At 37.0% G+C, this 19,520-nt stretch overlaps 1 long non-coding RNA gene across 1 annotated transcript; it reads right to left on the minus strand.

Moving 5' to 3' along the window:
• Positions 1-4,605: 4,605 nt before the first annotated feature.
• LOC111904571 (uncharacterized) lies at positions 4,606-7,358 on the minus strand. Its single transcript, XR_002854583.3, has 7 exons — positions 7,163-7,358; positions 7,001-7,069; positions 6,173-6,413; positions 6,031-6,091; positions 5,084-5,926; positions 4,917-4,985; positions 4,606-4,815 (listed from the first exon to the last, which is right to left on the minus strand). It is a non-coding gene; the product is annotated as an uncharacterized LOC111904571 (long non-coding RNA).
• Positions 7,359-19,520: the final 12,162 nt, after the last annotated feature.

Genomic DNA, 19,520 nt, shown 5'->3' on the forward strand with positions numbered 1-19,520 from the left:
TATCGAAAATGGTTACTGAAGTTTACGACACGCAAATGCATGTCATCTTCATTTATGACAGGGGCTTCCTTGATACGCATTGTGTGTCATAAAACACACGCGTCGTAAGGTTACGACACGCATTTGCGTGTCGTCTTCCTTTATGACAGGGCCTTCCTTGATACGCATTGCGTGTCATAACTGTGCGTCGTAAATGCATGTCATAAATGCGTGTCGTAAATGCGCGTCGTCTATAGACGACACGCAAAAGCACATCGTCTCTCGTTATGACGGGGCCTTCCTTGACGCACATTTGCGCGTCATCTGAGCATTTTACGACGCGCAATGAGCGTTGTAAAAGGCCTTTTTTCTAGTAGTGTAGGGTTTTTGGTCTTTCAAAACCATCTTTTGTTGCAAACTTAGAGAATCTTCAACTCATCCCCGAATGCCAATTTATTCTACATTTCTCCCTCGTCTTTCTTCAACTCTATATCATTTCTTCCCCTATTTTTGGAGATATGAATAATATTAACTCAAATATGAAAGTAATACTATTCATTTTTCCAAAGACAAGGAAGAAACCCAGTTGTCGATTTTAGTCTCTCTCTTTTTTTTTTTTTTGGATGTTGCTAGTTTAATTTTATCAAATACTAGTTAAAATTCAAATATAATGTTTAATATTTGGATTACCATGTTATATATTTATTTATATTAATTAATCAATAACGTAAAGTTTATTTTTATGCATCAAATTCATACAAAATTTTAAATACATATTAAATTATTGAAACACGGTAACATATTTATTAAAAGCTTAAATTTTAAATATATCTTAAGAATACAATAACATAAGTTAATAAACGTACAGTTAACCTATATATTAAAATAATTATTTAATAAAACCGATGGATCATCTCCTTTTTGGCAAAAGGAAGTACTACTTAGATATACAATAACATATGCTAATAAACATACAGTTAACATATATATTACAATAATTATCTAATAAAACCGATGGATCATCCCCTTTTACGTAATATATATTTTTTACATATATTGATAATCGATGTTAAACGTGATCTTGATGCACTAACTGGATTTGCAATAGAAGTCTCACCGATAGAGGTCGTAATGATGGTGAATGAAGACAATTGAATCGAAAAATTAAATTCTTACTCGATATAAACGTAGTAAAGATAAAGAAGCTCACTCCACTCTATGAAAGATGTTGGTTGATCAATTACGGGAAATTTATTCCACCACATAAATATGTTTTTTTTTGATAAATTCATAATTCATTCAAATTCATTATATACAAAAAATTTATTTTGTTATAATTTTTTTTATAAAGATAATTTACAATATTATTGTAATGAAAAAAAGATAGATTGCATATTTGTTAAAAGTTAATTGGTTGAAGGGTGTGTTTGATAATCTTTATAAGTTACAATAATAAAATATACTAGGAATATATTTTTTTGAGGTAAAAAATGGAATAAAATTGAAGATGAAAAACTCTTACCTTATTTTACTCTATTTGACATTTAACAACAATATTTTTGATAATTTTGAAATATTTTGTAATTAGTATTTGATATATGACATTATATATATATATATATATATATATATATATATATATATATATATATATATATATATATATATATATATATATATATATATATATATATATATATATATATATCAATCAGGGGCGTAGCTAAGCTTCAACAAGGTAGGTCGTAGGACCTACCTTATTTTTTAAATACAACAAATATATATAGAAAATATGAAGGACCTATCTCATTTTTGCTAAAAGATCCATCTATTTTTGTTAAAAGACCTAACTATTTTAGTTTTATTTACATAAGGAACCATGTAGTTTTTGGTTCTACATTCGCCACTGATATATATATATATATATATATATATATATATATATATATATATATATATATATATATATATATATATATATATATATAATATTCTATTTTGTATTACGAGACATTGAATGTGATTTAACTTGAATATTAATATTAAAAAATCTACAACTTTTTTTAAAAACACGTAATTTCATGACATACAAATTGTGTATGATAAGAGTATGTGATAGATTGTATTTCATGTATTAAAATGGTCAAAAGTTATGACATTCGTAAATACGTGTAAATTTATGACAAATAAATCACTTTCTTTACGAGGCTTGAATGATACACATTTGTGTGTCATTTCTACCTTTTAGTGACATGCAATGTGCATGTGTCGTTAAAAACATTTTTTCTAGTAGTGTAGCGAGGTGTTTGAAAAATAATAACAAACAGACCTAATGACTATTACATTTAAGAGCAGCTTTACAAGGAAAATGTAACGAGAGTAACTTGTGAATTCTATTTCTATGGTGAGTCCATTTGAAAGACATGTTTACACAGGTAAAAAAAAAGGAATAAAATTATCACTTATTTTATCCTTTTAAAAAGTGAGATTATTTCTCATTTTTACAGATCTCCCTCTGTAACTTTAATCACCAATCAAGAAAACTGGTGTAGTTTAGGAATGCAAAGCTTTATGTTTATGCAGTTCATTCTTATTTTATTTGTAGGCATTATATATATGTACTCTATTAGTGCAAAAAAGGGATTAATGATATTGTTGATTGTAACACCCATTTTCATAAGACATTTTTGAGCTATGCTGTATGAATTTCTTAATTTATAGACATGTTTTGAAAAAAATATGGTCCAACAAAAACCAAACAACTTGGAGTGTTACTAAATCAATTTCAACAAAACAATAGCAAGCAATATAAACAATTGTTTAATTAAACATCGTAAATATGTTTTTTTTTTAGTAAATGGTATTTCTTTTTAAACATTTTTTTGTCTATTTATATGGATTAAAACATTAAAAATACATTGTAGAATTATAATACATTTTTAGAAGTATAAATACATATTTTTATATTTTTAGGTGTTTATAATTATAGATATGTGTATTTTATCAATGAAAAATGTGTTTATATGCATAAAAAAAAAAAGATGTGTTTATATACGTATTTATCAATATAAACACACGCTTTTTTTATTAGAAGTTTATTTACATTTTTTTTCCTTTTTTTAAACCGTTAGGTTAAAACCCGTGGAACCGACAGGTGATAATTTTAAATACAATAAAAAAAATTATTATACAGTAAAAAACTTGACTTCATACAAACCTTATGTTGAGCATCAAATTGATACAATTGTCTCTTTGTCACTCACTGTAGTAAGAGAGAGAAAGATGAAGAAAAAAATGAAAACAAAATCAAGATCAATATTTTAACTCATATACACCATAAAAAATGGTCACTATTTAATTCATCGTAATCTATCGTAATAAATAAGAATGATTTTGTCACATGTCATTCTCTCATTCAATTTGCCACATGTCATTTTGTCATAATTTTGAAAAATATTTAATTTCCACTTGTCATTTACTTCATTTTTTATTTTCAATATATCATTAATTTAGTTTCCATAAATTAAACCTATCATAATAACTATTAATTTCAAATTTTAAATTTTGAATTTCAATTTCAATTTCAAATAAATTTATAGTTTACATTTTTGTGTTTAACATTTTGTTATAATTTACCCGTTTACTACATGGATCTAATAACTAAACACATAATTATAATTTATTTACTTTTTGCATTTTTTTCTTCCATTTTCAGTTATTTCATAATTTTAATTCACATAAATTTCTCATTTAATCTTTTCTATTTAACATTTTGTTTTAATCAACCCGTATAATATACAGGTATCACAACTAGTTTTATAATTTACCCAAACTCATACCCGAAACTATATAGTAATAATTTATCTCTAACAACGTTTCGTGAGACAAACATACCATTGAGTTTGATAATCTTGAAAGATTCCTTGATTCCGTTCAAGAATATTTTTTTTGTATTCTTTTTTTCTTATATATAAATTAACACAATGCTCATAGTTTTCTACGATAAACATCATCTTCATACATAATATTATTCGACAACTAAAACAATCAAATTAGATTTGCTACTTTACAAAAACAAAAAATAAAACAAAAAAAAATCAATTATACCATTCACTGAATTTGCTCTAAAATTAATGTTGTTATTTACTAAATTTATGAAAATTGTTTATAAAATGACTCAATGAGCATGATATGGGAATACTTAATTAAAAAATTAGCTAGTTAAGCCTTCAAGTTTTGGCTACAAAAAGCTCTTCATCTTGTTAGTCGTAAGAGCATAATCCACAATGATAACCTTCATCAATTTTTATTGAAATTTTGGCCTGAAAGAATATAAGTCTAAAAAAATAAAATATAAAAATCTCTTTCTCCTTCCATACCAATACAGTTAAAACAAAAATAATGAACAAAAACTTTTTAATTGTAAAGATGAACCATTTCATGAATGTTTCTGTCTTTGAAATGGTAAGCACATTGAAACGAACAAAACCCATCACAGTTTTGCTTTATGGACAAAATCGACTCCATATTTATACCATAAACTTGATACAATCTGTATGCTTAAACCTGACTTTGCAACTTCCATGATAATTAGAAGTGAACAAACCCCTAAAACTATAATCAATATTTAGTAAAAGGACAATAAATTGCGATTTATATGGAAACAAATAGCTTAAATGGCCACATAATCTTCTCTACATGCTACATAAAGGATTTTGTTACAACAATTAATTTGATATGTAAGATTGCATAACATGGAGTCATATGCACTTTGAAAGTTGTCAAATTTACATTAGATGCCACCCAAAAAATCTGAAGTTTGTAAGCCCCAAACACCTTCACAACATCAAGAAATAATACATTAAGATTCAAAATTTCACCGGTACTAATACTTTAGAGAAATCAAGAAGGTCGAGCAAAGTTATGAAATTATTTACCAATTAATCGACTTTAGATGAAATTGAAAAGATATTATAAATCTCTACCAATGACATGATCTTGAATCACTAATGCAATAAGATAAAAATAATACGTGCATCAGAATCATAGCCATAATAACTATAAATCTTGAAGTCGTGTTAAACGAATCAAAATACATGCATACCTTAATTAGTAAGAAACAACAACTATTTGTTGCCTTTGGGTAGAACTTGAGATGAAATCGTGGTACACAACTCGTGTGTAGACTTGCTTCTGCTAATGCATCTTGGATAAATTATCCTCATCGCTTCGGCTAAAACATCAAATTCCAAAAAGAGAAAAGATATTGCAGTATAACTAGAGGGCATACTCAAAAGGATTTGAATTTCTCTTTTTAGTACTGTAATCAAATATAACTTGTTTCTTTAATGAAGCAATGCTTTATTTTGAGAGAGTAGCACCAAAATGGATTAGGGATGTGATGTTATTTAGTAAGAGCATTTCTCGTATCGTTTTCAAAAACTGTACTTTTAACCCACTGACATCTATCCACCATATTTAGGTGAGGGAATGAAAGGAAAATTTGTCCTATTGACACGAGTCTTAGTCTCAATACAACTTGTTTCAAATAGAAGAGCTAACCTTATGGAACCGTATAGCTTATTGAACATGTCGTCTTTAACTTTTTCTACTTGGCAAAGAACAATTGTTTGCACAAAAAAAAAGATAATTTATTGTGAAACAAATGAGAGACCATGGAAGTAGAGATGTGGTGGCATTTAGTGGATAGCTTAATGAATGACATATGGAGTGTCATGACACTCACAATTTGTGAACCTGTTTCCTTAAGAAGCTTTGCAAAGTGCAAACCATTCTTTATCAAAGAACCCTCCAGGGGCTACAAGCAGTGGTTTTGGCTGGATTCGTCTGTATAGATCGTCAATTATACCCCTGAGTTCAATTAAATCGTTCCCATACTGTTCAGCATGGACCATGGCACCAACACCATTACCACTCAACTCATTTCCTACACCAATTAAGGATATGAATGTACATATCATACATAAGTAAAAACAAATTTAAGGATTTGAGATGAATGAAGTATCAAATTCCCATGAATGTATTTGATACCCTGAAAATATGATATCACCAAACCTTGGACTGCTTTTCTAAGAATCGGATTAGATAAATCCTGAAAATATGATACCACCAAAAAAACATTATTTTCATTTACTTTGTGTTACATATATGGAAAAGTGTGTGATGTGTTTACCAGATTTAGAGCAAATGACGACCCCCATGGGCAATGCTTGTAGTTACACTTGTCATCAGGCCACCAATCGATAGTAGCACAAATGTAATTTGCATCCGTATGTGATATTGGTAAAGTTCCATTAATTACAAGCTCTGAATCTTGAACATATTGTGCCGAAGTTGCAGAAATCGATACTAGAAATAGAAACAATGATGCGAAAACTCCATTAATGGTTAAAGAACTTGACTTCTACCTCAACCTGGTTACAATTTAGAGCAAAAAAGAAACTGTTAGGATGAATACAGAAGAGCAACAATGTATGCTGCTTGAATGGCCGTGTTGATACCTTTTTAAGGAATTATACCTGCCTTTTCTTAGAAACAAATCATAGTGTTCTTGTAAAAGTGTAAAAAAGAAAAGAAAAAAAAGTATACATGTTACAAAAGTGAATTGTTTTTTCCCTTTATATATCCGTGATTTGAGCAAATTTGTTCTTTCCAGAGAGCAATTTTCTTGTTGTGTTTAACATTTCGAGCAAAAATCACAATTGTAAAAGCTAAGTAACCGACAACACTATTGTTTAAACGAAACCTGCTTTGTTTGAATATCAAAAATCAGATCCCAATGCATTGATTAATAATATTATTTTAGAACGACGTACGTCAAAATGAGATTCTTATAAGCCAAAAATTAACTCTAACAAATGGATTGAGTATGCAAAAACTGCATTTGCTGTTGATCCTCGGATTGCTTTCTTTTGTTTATAGAATTGTTAAATTAATTAAATGAGAAGACTGAAACTTCATAATATTTAAGATATTTCAAATGTATTTTTATAAAAATTACCTGCCATCTATGAGGTAGGGCAGTTCTCCTTCAAATCTCGTATGATTGTTAGAACACTCATATTGAAACCTAAAATCATAGACATATATTGTAGACAAATATGAAGATGGAAGCTTTGTTGTCACCAAATTGAAGATTAGGGTTCAAGAAATAGGTACTTACGCCTGTATTACAGTCGATGGGGGATACATATATGTAGTGTCATGATTAAGTTGCCGAGAGAGAAAAGATGAAGAGGATGAACAAAGGGGCGTCTGGGAAAGGAAGTCGACAAAAGGCCGATTCAAATTTGGAGATTGAATCCTGATTTCTTGCTATTAGCGTGCTTATTTATTTTTATCAGTGTTTGAAATTTCAATAGCAGGAAATTACAACGAAATCAACAAAATCAAGATAAGATTTTTGAAAATTGATTTCATGCACTAATCAAGGGACCGAGATTTGAGGATGATCGAAGATTTAGAAGATAAATTCGTGATTTTCTGATTGAAGAGGAAATTATTTGACTGTATAAGCCCTAGAGGGATAATTTAGGAATTTTACTTTGATAAGCTAGGATATGGCTTATATTCCGATTGAGCGGGAATATAGGTATGATAGGGCTTAGAGAATGTCACGTGACATTTTTATTATGATAGGGGATTCTAAAGAAAATGTTTTGTAGAAGTATAAATATAATTGTAGAAATATAAATACTTTGTATATGAAAAAAAAATTATACACATAAAAATGTTTTTAGAGGAAACCATTAAAAAAAACTTAAAAACTGTAAGGTTTTAATGTCGTTGTCCAAAAACTAAAAACCTAACTTCCTTCGGACTCCCAGAAAAAAAAAAAAAATCAAAATCGCAGAGCACATTAAAGCCCAAAATCTTTCAAGCCACTGGCAAGCCTGGGCCAAAATCAGCCCACTTTAAATCTCTGGGAAAAACAAACGCAAAATAGCCTGTTGAGCTTTGGCCTTGATGGGGTCCCAGTCCACTTGTAGGGCCTGACCGGCATTACTCGGGTTTTTTTTGGGTCCATTAGATTCATGTTGTCGGGCTTTTATATATGCTTTATATTCTTATCAGCAATCAATGCGAAATTAAATTCATAATTCGCTTTCATAACAAAAAAAAACATGCATATCACATTTACATAATGTATGACATGAAAGTGAAAACATGTAAAACACTATACATATACTCCGTGTGATATACACTTGTTGCATTAATTATGATTCTATTAACTTATAAAGCTTGCTGATGATTTCCATATGTTGCCATTATAATATATTAAATTATTAAGCTCGCATGTAATTTACTAATGTTTAGGAACCAGTTACAATCAAAGTTGTTGAGAACATGATGCCCATAACTTAAGCAGAATTTAACATAGAAAGGTTGGCAAGTAATGGTGCTATTAATTAACCATAAGATGCATAACTTGTTTAATACTATTATAGGTTATCCATTACCCACTAGAGCATGCTTTGTCTCGATATATACTACAAAAATAAAGTATGTATTATTATAGTTTATAACTAGGATCCCTATTATACAATCTGGCTTTTTAATCATTGATTAATGTTTTTATATATATTTGTATTATGATGTGTTATAATCCGGTAACATATATATAAAGCATTGTTGATCTATTTAATTCTAATACCCCAAACCATAAAATCTTCCCGACAAGACACCAAGGAACAGGTCCTGCTTCCATGGAGAAATTAGTAAGCAATCAAGCTCTCATATATGTGGCACATCTAACAGTTCCAACTGTGAGTTCTCTACTCTTGCATGGATGTGCTTTTATTTGAGTAAATTTATCGTATATTCTAGTTTTATTCCAGTTTAGATCTATGACTTTGATGATGTTTTTTTTTTTTATTGTTGACTAGTCTCAGGAAATAGTCATCAATGCAAACCTGGGATGTGCTTGTTGTCGAGAAAGACTTCACAGAATTATGATGAGAATCACAGGTGAGGAACTTCACGCTTTTGGATTATGTAGAATTAAGTAATGTTCGCTTTGGAACATGGTAAATTTCATGTTATCGTTATTAGAGGGTATTTTAGTCATTTGAACAAACCCGATATGGATTGAGATTATTGTTGGAACTGAGCTCCTAACAAGTCATTGTTTATTTGATTTGTATCTCGGGTGATGATCCTATTTAACACCATTTTGGTATCCATTTCATGAATTGCAGGGTTAAGAGAGTATAAGGTGGATGTTAGAAATAGTCAAGTGATCATGAGAGGGAATTTGAATATTTACGAGACTTTGAAGAACAAAACACAGAAAACACATTCGTTAAGACGGAATTTAGTTCGCTGGATTATACAAAATTTCAATTGATGTTGCTAAGTTCGATCATATGAGTTACAGTTTAAAACCATTGTTGCAAAGATTACTTTTATTTTTTAATTATTTAAAAATTAAAACTTGTAGAATTGTATAAAAGGTTCTAAACTGTCTGAAGAGTGAATACCATTTGATAGCATCCATACTTTAGTGTGAATGTACCCCGATATACCAAAACTCTGACTTCTACATGTGTCAAAAATAATCCCGACACCTAAGTCTCACTTGCACCTCGAGTAATACAAGAAAACATGCAAGAAAAGCAATCTCAAAACATAATAACACCATGAGGTTTATAACAAATAATGCAAACTTACCTTATAAATCTAAAACTATCTTTAAGATGTGCATCAGTGGTGTGTATTTTATCTTTGTCTCTCACAACATCGGTAGGAGCCGATAGGTCATAGGATTTTTCTTTGGTAAGACTACGGTTGTAATTCTCTTCGTTTATCGTTGTGTTGTGTTGATAGGCGGGTCTAGATGGTTCTTGCGGTAACTCCAGATGTCCCTCAAAAAAATTTCAGCCGTTACTTTTTTTTTATTTTTTTATTCTTCCAATAGTGTAATCTTTTTAGAAATTTTTTAAAAATGTCATTTTACTCTCCTTTACTTTGATCTTGGATCCACCACTAGTTGCATCCTAGTTTTTTTTATTCATATTGAGATTTGAAATTGTTTTTCTTGCTATTAGAAAATTAATAAGTTTATATTGTTAAAAGACTTTAGACTTTAGATTTGAAATTGTTTTTCTTGCTATTAGAAAATTAATAAGAGTTTAGACTTTAGAGTTTGCACTTTTAAAGAGAGGCTTTCAATTGGAGCATAGACTTTTAATGCGAAGTGTTTACATATTTTAGTTAAATTTTGTTTTCAACCTGAGCATGGGTATGTAGTATTTCTACCAAGAGTGTATGTAATGATTAGATTTATATGTAATGCATTTTTTCATAAACTACAGATTTTACAATTAAATATTATACTTTGAATAACAACATTTTTACCTTCTGTTTTTTTTTAAACATATTTTAAGTTATGATCTGCTGTTTTTGTGAACTAACAATACTTTATTTTTATTTGCTTATTGATGGTAGTAAGTTGCAATTTTTATGTGTAGATGAACTTTCTTATTTCATTACAGACAGATGTTGAAGAGCAGTAAGTCACATGGTTGACACATAATACACTAAATATAGTAATGTCTCTAGCCAAATGCATTAGATTGTAGTATGATAGAATTTGTAAAAAAAGTATTAAAATTTATAGATGGTTGTCACTTATATTATATTTCAAACATAAAAGTGCATTTGATTTTAATGAGAAGTCACATAATTTGTTTGTAGGTGACAAATACAAGCAGTATAAATGTAATTGCTTAGTACGTCTTACTTTTAATGTAACATCACGATTTTCAAGGCCAAAAATTTCATTTTTAATGAACTAACTCATAAAATAGTTTACCAAAAACATTACCAATGTCAAATCAATATATAAAACTGTAACAATGTGTCTCAAAACCATATCAACAATAGTAATAAAAATCAGAGTACAATCCCAGAAAACTCGATGCGGAAATCATGTGTGAGTGTGATGTGCCGCTACCACACCGGCTCCTTCCCCTTCGCTGAAAAGGTAACTGAAACAAAACTGAAAACTGTAAGCACGAAGCTTAGTGAGTTCCCCCATCATACCACATACTATACAATCACATAGCATATATATACTGTCAGGCAATTCTGGGGTGCACGACCTACCCGATCCGGCCATTCTGGGGTGCCGACCTACCCATGTCAAGCCGTTCTAGGGTACTGACCTACCCATGTCAAGCCATTCTGGGGTGCTGACCTACCCTTCGGTTCTAACAACCGAAATACGAGGACTATTTCACCTACTACTTGTCACCTCCCTATATTTTTACGCCAAATTTAAACTTTTCCAATCATAATTAAAACACAAATAGTGTTTGTTTACAAATTGTTTTCAAATCATTAATCATTAGAGTGTCCCAACAACAGATCACAAGGATGAGGAGCGGTATGGTCACGCCTTCGCCTTGTCACGATCTCCTGAAGTACCTGAAACAATAACTGAAAACTATAAGCCCAAGGGCTTAGTGAGCTACCCCCAAATTACCAATACCACACTGAAATACCAAAACGGTAACAATCAATCAACCACATGCATACTGGGTCATCGACCTGACTGGACCGCTCTACAGGGCCTACAAGTTAACTGAATCTATAATGCGCCTTCGGCATGACGGGACTGCCTCATGGGCCTACAGTCTCCACGGACCGCTCATAGGGTATGTTGGCCTTCAGCACAAAGCATGACCGCCTCAACCCAAATCAACGAGCAACTAATCATGTGCACATAACTAACATATACTGGCATATATAAGCATCAAACATATCTATCCCATGATCATAAATCATAGCAATCTCTCATAGCTAAAGCATCGACCTAGCAAACCACTAACATACCGATCCCTAAGGATCATAGAATCATAACATACTGTCTATCCTGATTCCGATCTATCAGATCATAACCATATATGTTATAACGATAACAACTAAAAGGTCCGACCTTGGTGCCTTAGACCCTTTTGATGTAGTGAGGATAACTCACCTTGCAGATGTCAACTCGATAGATAAATCCCAATCTCTCGGATCACTTGCCAAAGACTCCACCACCTATTATCATAGTTCGAATATACCCATAAGTCATCAACCTCACAAGGTACTCCATAAACCAACTAGTCAACCCCTGTCAAAGTCAAAGTCCTCAGTCAAGGTCAACAGTCCATGTTGACCTTAACTCGCCGAGTACCCTCAGCTACTCGCCGAGTTCCTTGAAGTTCTTTCCCACTCGCAGAGTCCCCGGGGTGACTCGTCGAGTTCCTACGATTTTCGATCGAAACCCAGAGGCCACCCGTCGAGTTTCCTTCTTGCAACACGACGGATACACACGCATTCATAACTTGGGGAAAACTCATCCGACTCGCCGATTTGTTCATGCAACTCGTTGATTCTATGGCAATCTTCATCGGACCCGTCGAGTTGTTCATCCAACTCGTCGAGTTCATGGCCATCTTCATATGACTCGCCGAGTCAACCTTGCTACTCGCCGAGTTCCTTCAGTCCTTAAGCCATACAGACTCATTTAAGCCATGCAATGGCTCTAAATTACAAATCGAAGCTTCTAGGGCATGATTTTCACGTAAAGTTGCAGACTTTACATGCATGCATGACTAAAAAGGCTCTTAATGCCAAATCTAAGCTCTTAATGTGGTTCATGCACAAGGAGGGCCTCATCCACAACCAAAACATAAACTTTATGATTCTAGGACTTGAGAAGGGTCTAGCTCTGAAGTTACAACTTCAGATCTAGCCCATAGCTCACCAATTGACTCCAAAAATCCATAAAACCCTAAAACTCAACCACAAAGAGATCAAGAAGAAAAGGGAAGTAAAGATTGCAACTTGATACCTCCAAAAGATGCTAGCTGAGGTAAGTTATGTTTCCCACACATTCCTTGCTTCAACTCCTTTGTTCTTCAAGCTTTTCCCTCCTAGCCAACCTTCTTTCCAAGGCTTAGAACACACCAAAAGAGAGTACCACACGAATTAGGGTTTCAATGAGCTCTCAAAGATTGTAAAGAGGCCAGAGGGGGCTTAGGCTTCCTTAAATAGGGTGCAAAATCCCGAGATTTAGGGTTTCCTCTTCCAGCTCCTACTCGTCGAGTCCCTCCCTGGACTCGGCGAGTTGGTCACTAAACACACGATCCCACCCCGCTGCTACTCGATGAGTAGGGCAACCAACTCGTCGAGTAGGACTTAAAACCAAAGAACCTTATATTTAAATCCATACCTGAGAATCGGGGTGTTACAATTCTCCCCCACTTGAACTAGACTTTGCCCTCGAAGTCCTTTGAAATAAACAATGTCGGGTAATGTCGCACATCTCCGCCTCCGACTCCCATGTCCACTTGGATCCCCTCCGATGTTCCCACTGCACCTTTACCAAAGGTATTTCCTTGTTTCGAAGAATCTTCTTCTTCCTTTCCAGAATGGTCACTGGACTCTCCACATAATTCAGGCGATCATCGACCTGAATGTCGTCCAATGATACTACTGCCTGCTGATCCATAATGCACTTTCACAACTGCGAAACATGGAACGTGATGTGGATCCGGCTAAGCTCCTCCGGGAGCTCGAGCCTATAAGCCACCTTGCCAACCCTGGCAATGATCCTGAATGGCCTAATATAACGGGGACCCAATTTTTCCCTTTTCCTGAAGCGAATCATACCCTTCCATAGTGAGACCTTCAGAAGTACCATGTCACCCACCTGAAATTCCAACTCAGATCAGCGTCTGTCGGCATAACTCTTCTGCCGACTCTGAGCGGTCTGCAAATGCTGTCTAATCTGCTTTATCTTTTTGGTAGTTTGTAGAACTACCTCTATCCATCCCATCACCATGTGCCTTATCTCACCCCAGCAGACTGGGGTTCTACACTTCCGACCATACAATAGCTCGAAAGGCGGGGCGCCAATACTGGAATGATAGTTGTTGTTGTAGGCGAACTCTGCAAGCGGTAGGTGGGAATCCCAACTCCCACCAAAGTCAATGACGCACGCCCTCGACATATCCTCGAGGGTCTGGATGGTCTGCTCACTCTGCCCATCGGTCTGCGGATGGAATGCTGTACTAAAATGCAATCGCATACCCAGTTCCTCATGGAACTTCTGCCAAAAACGGGAAGTAAACCTAACATCCCGATTGGAAACGATAGAAACTTGAACCCCATGGCGAGAGAAAATCTCGCTGACATACATTTTGACCAATTTCTCAGCTGATGAACTCTCCCGTATGGCCAAGAAATGGGCACTCTTGGTCAACCGATCCAGGATGACCCATATAGCATCGAACCCTTTCACCGTCCTCGGCAACTTCGTATTGAAATCCATCATGATCTACTCCCATTTTCACATGGGAATCTCTAGAGGTTGTAGCTTACCATGCGGCCTCTGATGCTCGGCCTTGGCCATCCTACAGGTCAAGCACCTCTCAACATACCCAACGATTTCTCGCTTCATTCTGGGCCACCAATAACTCAAACTCAAATCACGATTCATCTTGGTGGTCCCTGGATGAATAGAAAAATGAGACTTATGAGCCTCTTCCATCACTGTTTGCCGAACCCCTCCAGACAGCGGAACCCAAACCCGACCGTATTGGGTCAACAACCTGCGACTATCCTGAACAAACCGGGCGCTCTCGCCCTTAATTCTCTCCAACTTCCAGTTCTCCGATCTCATACCCTCAACCTGAGTATCCCTAATCAAGCCCACAAGCGGGGAATCCACCGCTATCCTCATACACTTTGTTGGGTTAGAAGACCCAGCTGACTTGCAGCTCAAAGCATCCACAACCACATTCGCTTTACTAGGATGGCAAAGGATCTCATAATCATAGTCCTTGACCACATGCAGCCACCTGCGCTGCCTCATGTTCAGGTTCGGCTAATCCATGATGTGTCTCAAGCTCTTGTGATCTGTATATATAGTGCAACGGACATCGTAAAGATCATGCCTCCAAATCTTGAGAGCGAAAACCACCGCTCCCAACTCAAGATCATGCGTAGGGTATCTCGTCTCATGCGGCTTCAGCTACGACAATGCATAAGCTATCACTCGTCCCCTCTGCATACTGTCCCCAAACCCGAGATGGATGCATCACAAAATACAAAAAAATCCTTCACTTCCTCGGGGAGCGTCAACACCGTGCCTCACATAAACACTGTCGGAGGGTGTCAAACGCCCTCTGCTACTCAGGGCCCCACCGGAAATCCACTCCTTTCCTCGTAAGACCAGTGAGGGGTACTGAAATCTTGGAGAAATCTCGAATAAATCTCCGTTAGTACCCTGCTAAACCCAAGAAACTCCTGATGTCTAAGGGAGATTTCAGAGTCTCTCACTACATAACCGCCTCCACCTTGGCCGGATCGACCAAAATCCCATCCTGGTTAACAAGATGTCCGAGGAACTGGACCTCTCGTAACCAAAACTCACACTTCGAGAACTTCACATACAACCGTTCTCTCCATAGAACCTCAAGCAGCTCCCTGAGATGCTCCTCGTGCTGCTCTTGGGTCTTGGAATATACCAAGATATCGTCTATGAACACAATGACTGAGCGATCGAGCATCGATCTGCAGACTCGATTCATCAAATCCATAAACCCTACTAGAGCGTTGGTGATCCCAAACGGCATCACCACGAACTTGTAATGACCATAACGAGTCCGAAATGCAGTCTTCTCCACGTCTTCCTCCCTCACCCTGACCTGATGATATCCGGATCTCAAATCGATCTTGGAAAACCAAGATGCACCCTGCAGCTGATCGAAAAGATCATGTAACATCCCAAAATTCAAGCCCAAAAATTTCATTTTTGATTAATTAATTCATAAAACATTCATTAGGAAATATTTTATGAACACGTCATCTCAAAACCAAGTATCATGTTTGAAACCCACAACCATGAACAAATGACATATCAGAGTACAATCCCAGAATCCACTGTGCGGAAATCATATGTGAGTGTGTGTGTGATGTCATGCTACGCCGCCGGCTCCTTCCCCCTGGATGAAGAGGTACCTGAAACCAAAAACTGAAATCATAAGCACAAAGCTTAGTGAGTTCCCCCATCATACCACATACCATACAATACCATCGGTATCTTTCAACCGGTAATCATCATGTATCTTTCAACCGGTAATCATCATCGGTATCTTTCAACCGGTAACCGTCATCGGTATCTTTCAACCAGTAACTGGGGACTATTCCATCCCCTACCACTAGCATACGATAGCAAGATATAAGAACACATCCAGAAATATCCGGGTACTGACCTACCCCTTGGTCCTAAGGACCACTATCAGGGAAAACTATCCCTATCATGTAACATACCATATAGATATAACTCATAATCAAATGCAAACTAGACCAAGATAAATTATCACAAAGACAATTATCTTCTAAGTACTCCTCAATGGTGGGCCGACATTATGGCCTTAGACCCACCTCTACTGGAAGGTAACTCACCTCGTAGCTGCTGATTTGTGCAGGAATCCTCTGACTGCTGCCACTGCTGCTCCGGAAATCCTCTGGCTAAAATTCCCACAAAACACTTAGTCAGAAACTGACATCTACCCTTAGGGTAAAATGACCATTTTACCCCTTGACCAAGTCAAAGTCAAAGTCAACTTCCAGTTGACCTAACTTGCCGAGTTGACTCGTCAACTCGCCGAGTCCCTATCCTTCCATCAGACCTCATGCCCGTCTCTACTCGTCGAGTTAGGCGATGACTCGACGAGTTTTCCTTCTAAATGAACACCGACTGAATCCACATCCGACGCGCCGAGTTGTATGAACAACTCGTCGAGTTCATCATCAACCGATACTCATATCCTGACTTGACTCGCCGAGTTGTATGAAAAACTCATCGAGTTACTCTTCATCCTATGAACACGTTCTGTCCTCGAATCGCCGAGTTGATGAACAACTCGCCGAGTTCCATGAAGATTGTCTTGGACTCGCCGAGTCCGTTCATGCACTCGCCGAGTACCATGAATTCCCATAACAATTTGCTTAGTCCAGAACGTTGGGTCACTCCCCGGGACTCCTAAAACCCTTCCACACTCAACTGGTCCTTGTGACCCTCACTGATAAGGGACCAAAACCCTTGGACTCGCCGAGTCTATCACATTCCTTACTAACAACTTCGATTTCTGATGTACAACACTTAACCAAATGATAGATCCAGGCCCCCAAACTCGTTCTCGCACATAAAGTTACAAACTTTACGTGCATGCATGGGACATTAGAGCTTAAAAGGCTCTAAAATGGTTCTTTTGTTGCATGGGGCCTTTCTTGGTGCAAAAAGCAACCTAGATCTGACTTGAGGCTCATAAAATGACATGATACAGAAGCCCAAACCCCCAACCATGTTTGCAAACATGGCGGGCCACCAAAAATGGCTTATAAAAGCCCTAACTCACCCCAAAGAGGGATCTAACAAAAGAATGAGCAAGGTTCAGACTTTATACCTTCCAAAGACTTCAAATGATGAACCAAACTCGAATCCTTCAGTCCCCTCTTGATCCTTCTATGCTCTTCCTTCTTCCTCGAGACCAAAACTCACAAGAATCACTCAAAAAGCCTTAGATCTTCACAAAAACGGCTAGGGTTGCTATGAGGAGTGTTTGGGAGCATAAAAGGGGAAAGGAGGCTACATAAGGTCGTTTAAATAGGGTGCAAACCCCTGGATTTGGGTTTTTGTCCAAACAGCGGCTACCGCCGAGTCCAGGACTCAACTCGCCGAGTCCGCAACTTAAACCCCGTGCCTCATCCCGCTTCTACTTGGCGAGTCAGTCCTTCGACTCGCCGAGTCCAAGGCCAAAAACACAAAAATAAATGATGATTTAATAACAAAATACATACCAAGAACCAGGTGCTACAGATCATCTATCCTCGGGAATGGATAACGGTTCTTCACTGTTAACTTATTCAACTCCCTATAGTCAATGCACATCCTGTGCGAACCGTCCTTCTTCCTGACGAAAAGGATCAATGCTCCCCAGGGTGAACTACTCGGACGAATAAACTGTTTACCCAGTAGCTCCTGCAACTGAGATGATAGCTCCTGCATCTCAGGCGGTGCCAGACGGTATGGCGCCCTAGCGATAGGGGCCGCACCCATCACTAGATCAATCCTGAACTCAACCTGCCTCTTCGGAGGCACTCTGGGTAACTCCTTCGGAAACACGTCAGCAAACTCTCTAACTACTGGGACCTCTGAAACCGACAGATGATCCCTAACCCGTGTATCCACCACATACGCTAAATAACCGACACACCCATGCTGAATATACTGTCGAGCCCTGGCCGCCGAACAAAACCCTGATCCCATCCTAGTGCCCTCACCATATACCACCAGTTCTCCCCCACTTGGGGTTCGAACCACCACTCGCTGTCCTTCACATTCGATCATGGCGCCAAATCGACTAAGCCAATCCATCCCTACGATCACACATACTTCACCCATGGGAATAGGAATCAGATCTATCGGGAAGGACACCCCGAAGATCTCCAACTCGCATCCCCGATAGATCGAATAAGTAGAGACCCCGAGCTCGTTGGTGATGGAAATCCGCAAAGGACACTCAAGCTCATCTACCCGCACGCTAAACCCTCTACTGAAAGTCTGAGATACAAACGACCGACTCGCCCCCGAGTCGAATAAAACCAAAGCAGGCAAAGAGTTTACTAAAAACGTACCTAAAAACAGGTACAACCAATAAGCATAACACATATATAATAACTGAAACATATAAAATATAGAAACATACTAGTAACCACATTCGGTGCTGACTTCGCCTCCTCGGCCGTGAGCTGGAAAACACGACCCTAAGCCTTCAGAGGCTCCACCTTGACTGGCCTCCCATCCCCAATCCTCACAGTAGCTGGTGCGGAACCCAACGCTAGCTTGGCGGCGAGCTGTGGACAGTTGGTCTTCACATGACCAACCTGGTGACAATGATAACAAATCCTCATATCTGCTGGAGGGGCGGACTGGCGATAGTCCCTGGCATAATGCCCCTCCATGCCACATTTGTGGTACCCACCTCCTGCTCGACAAACCCCAGAATGACCCCTGCCACACTTTCCACATGTGCGGCTCTACTGACCCCCAGTCTGAGTATCAGTGGTCTTAGACCGCTTAGGCGCCGGCTGAGACTGTGCCGGTGCCTGACGCTGCTCCCTCAACTGCAGCTCTATCTCCAACTCACACCGCCTCGCGGCTTCCTGAAGATCCAGGAGGGTATCACAACGCTGTGTAGACAGAAACTGCCGAATATTAGTCTTGAGCATACTTAGATAACGAGTCATTTGAGACTCCTCTGAAGCGAACTCTGGGTAAAACATCGCCCTCTCCGTGAACATGCGGGTAATCTCCATCACAAACTCCCCATCCTGCGTCAATGTCAAAAACTCCTGAGCAAGCCGCTCCCGCTCAACGCGTGGAACGTAGTGGGTGCGGAACATGTCCCGAAACTGCTCCCAAGTAACAGCAGCTCGTTGGTCATCAGTGTACGTCCCTG

Source organism: Lactuca sativa, chromosome 6, assembly GCF_002870075.4.
Source record: "Lactuca sativa cultivar Salinas chromosome 6, Lsat_Salinas_v11, whole genome shotgun sequence".
NCBI classification, from domain to species: domain Eukaryota; kingdom Viridiplantae; phylum Streptophyta; class Magnoliopsida; order Asterales; family Asteraceae; genus Lactuca; species Lactuca sativa.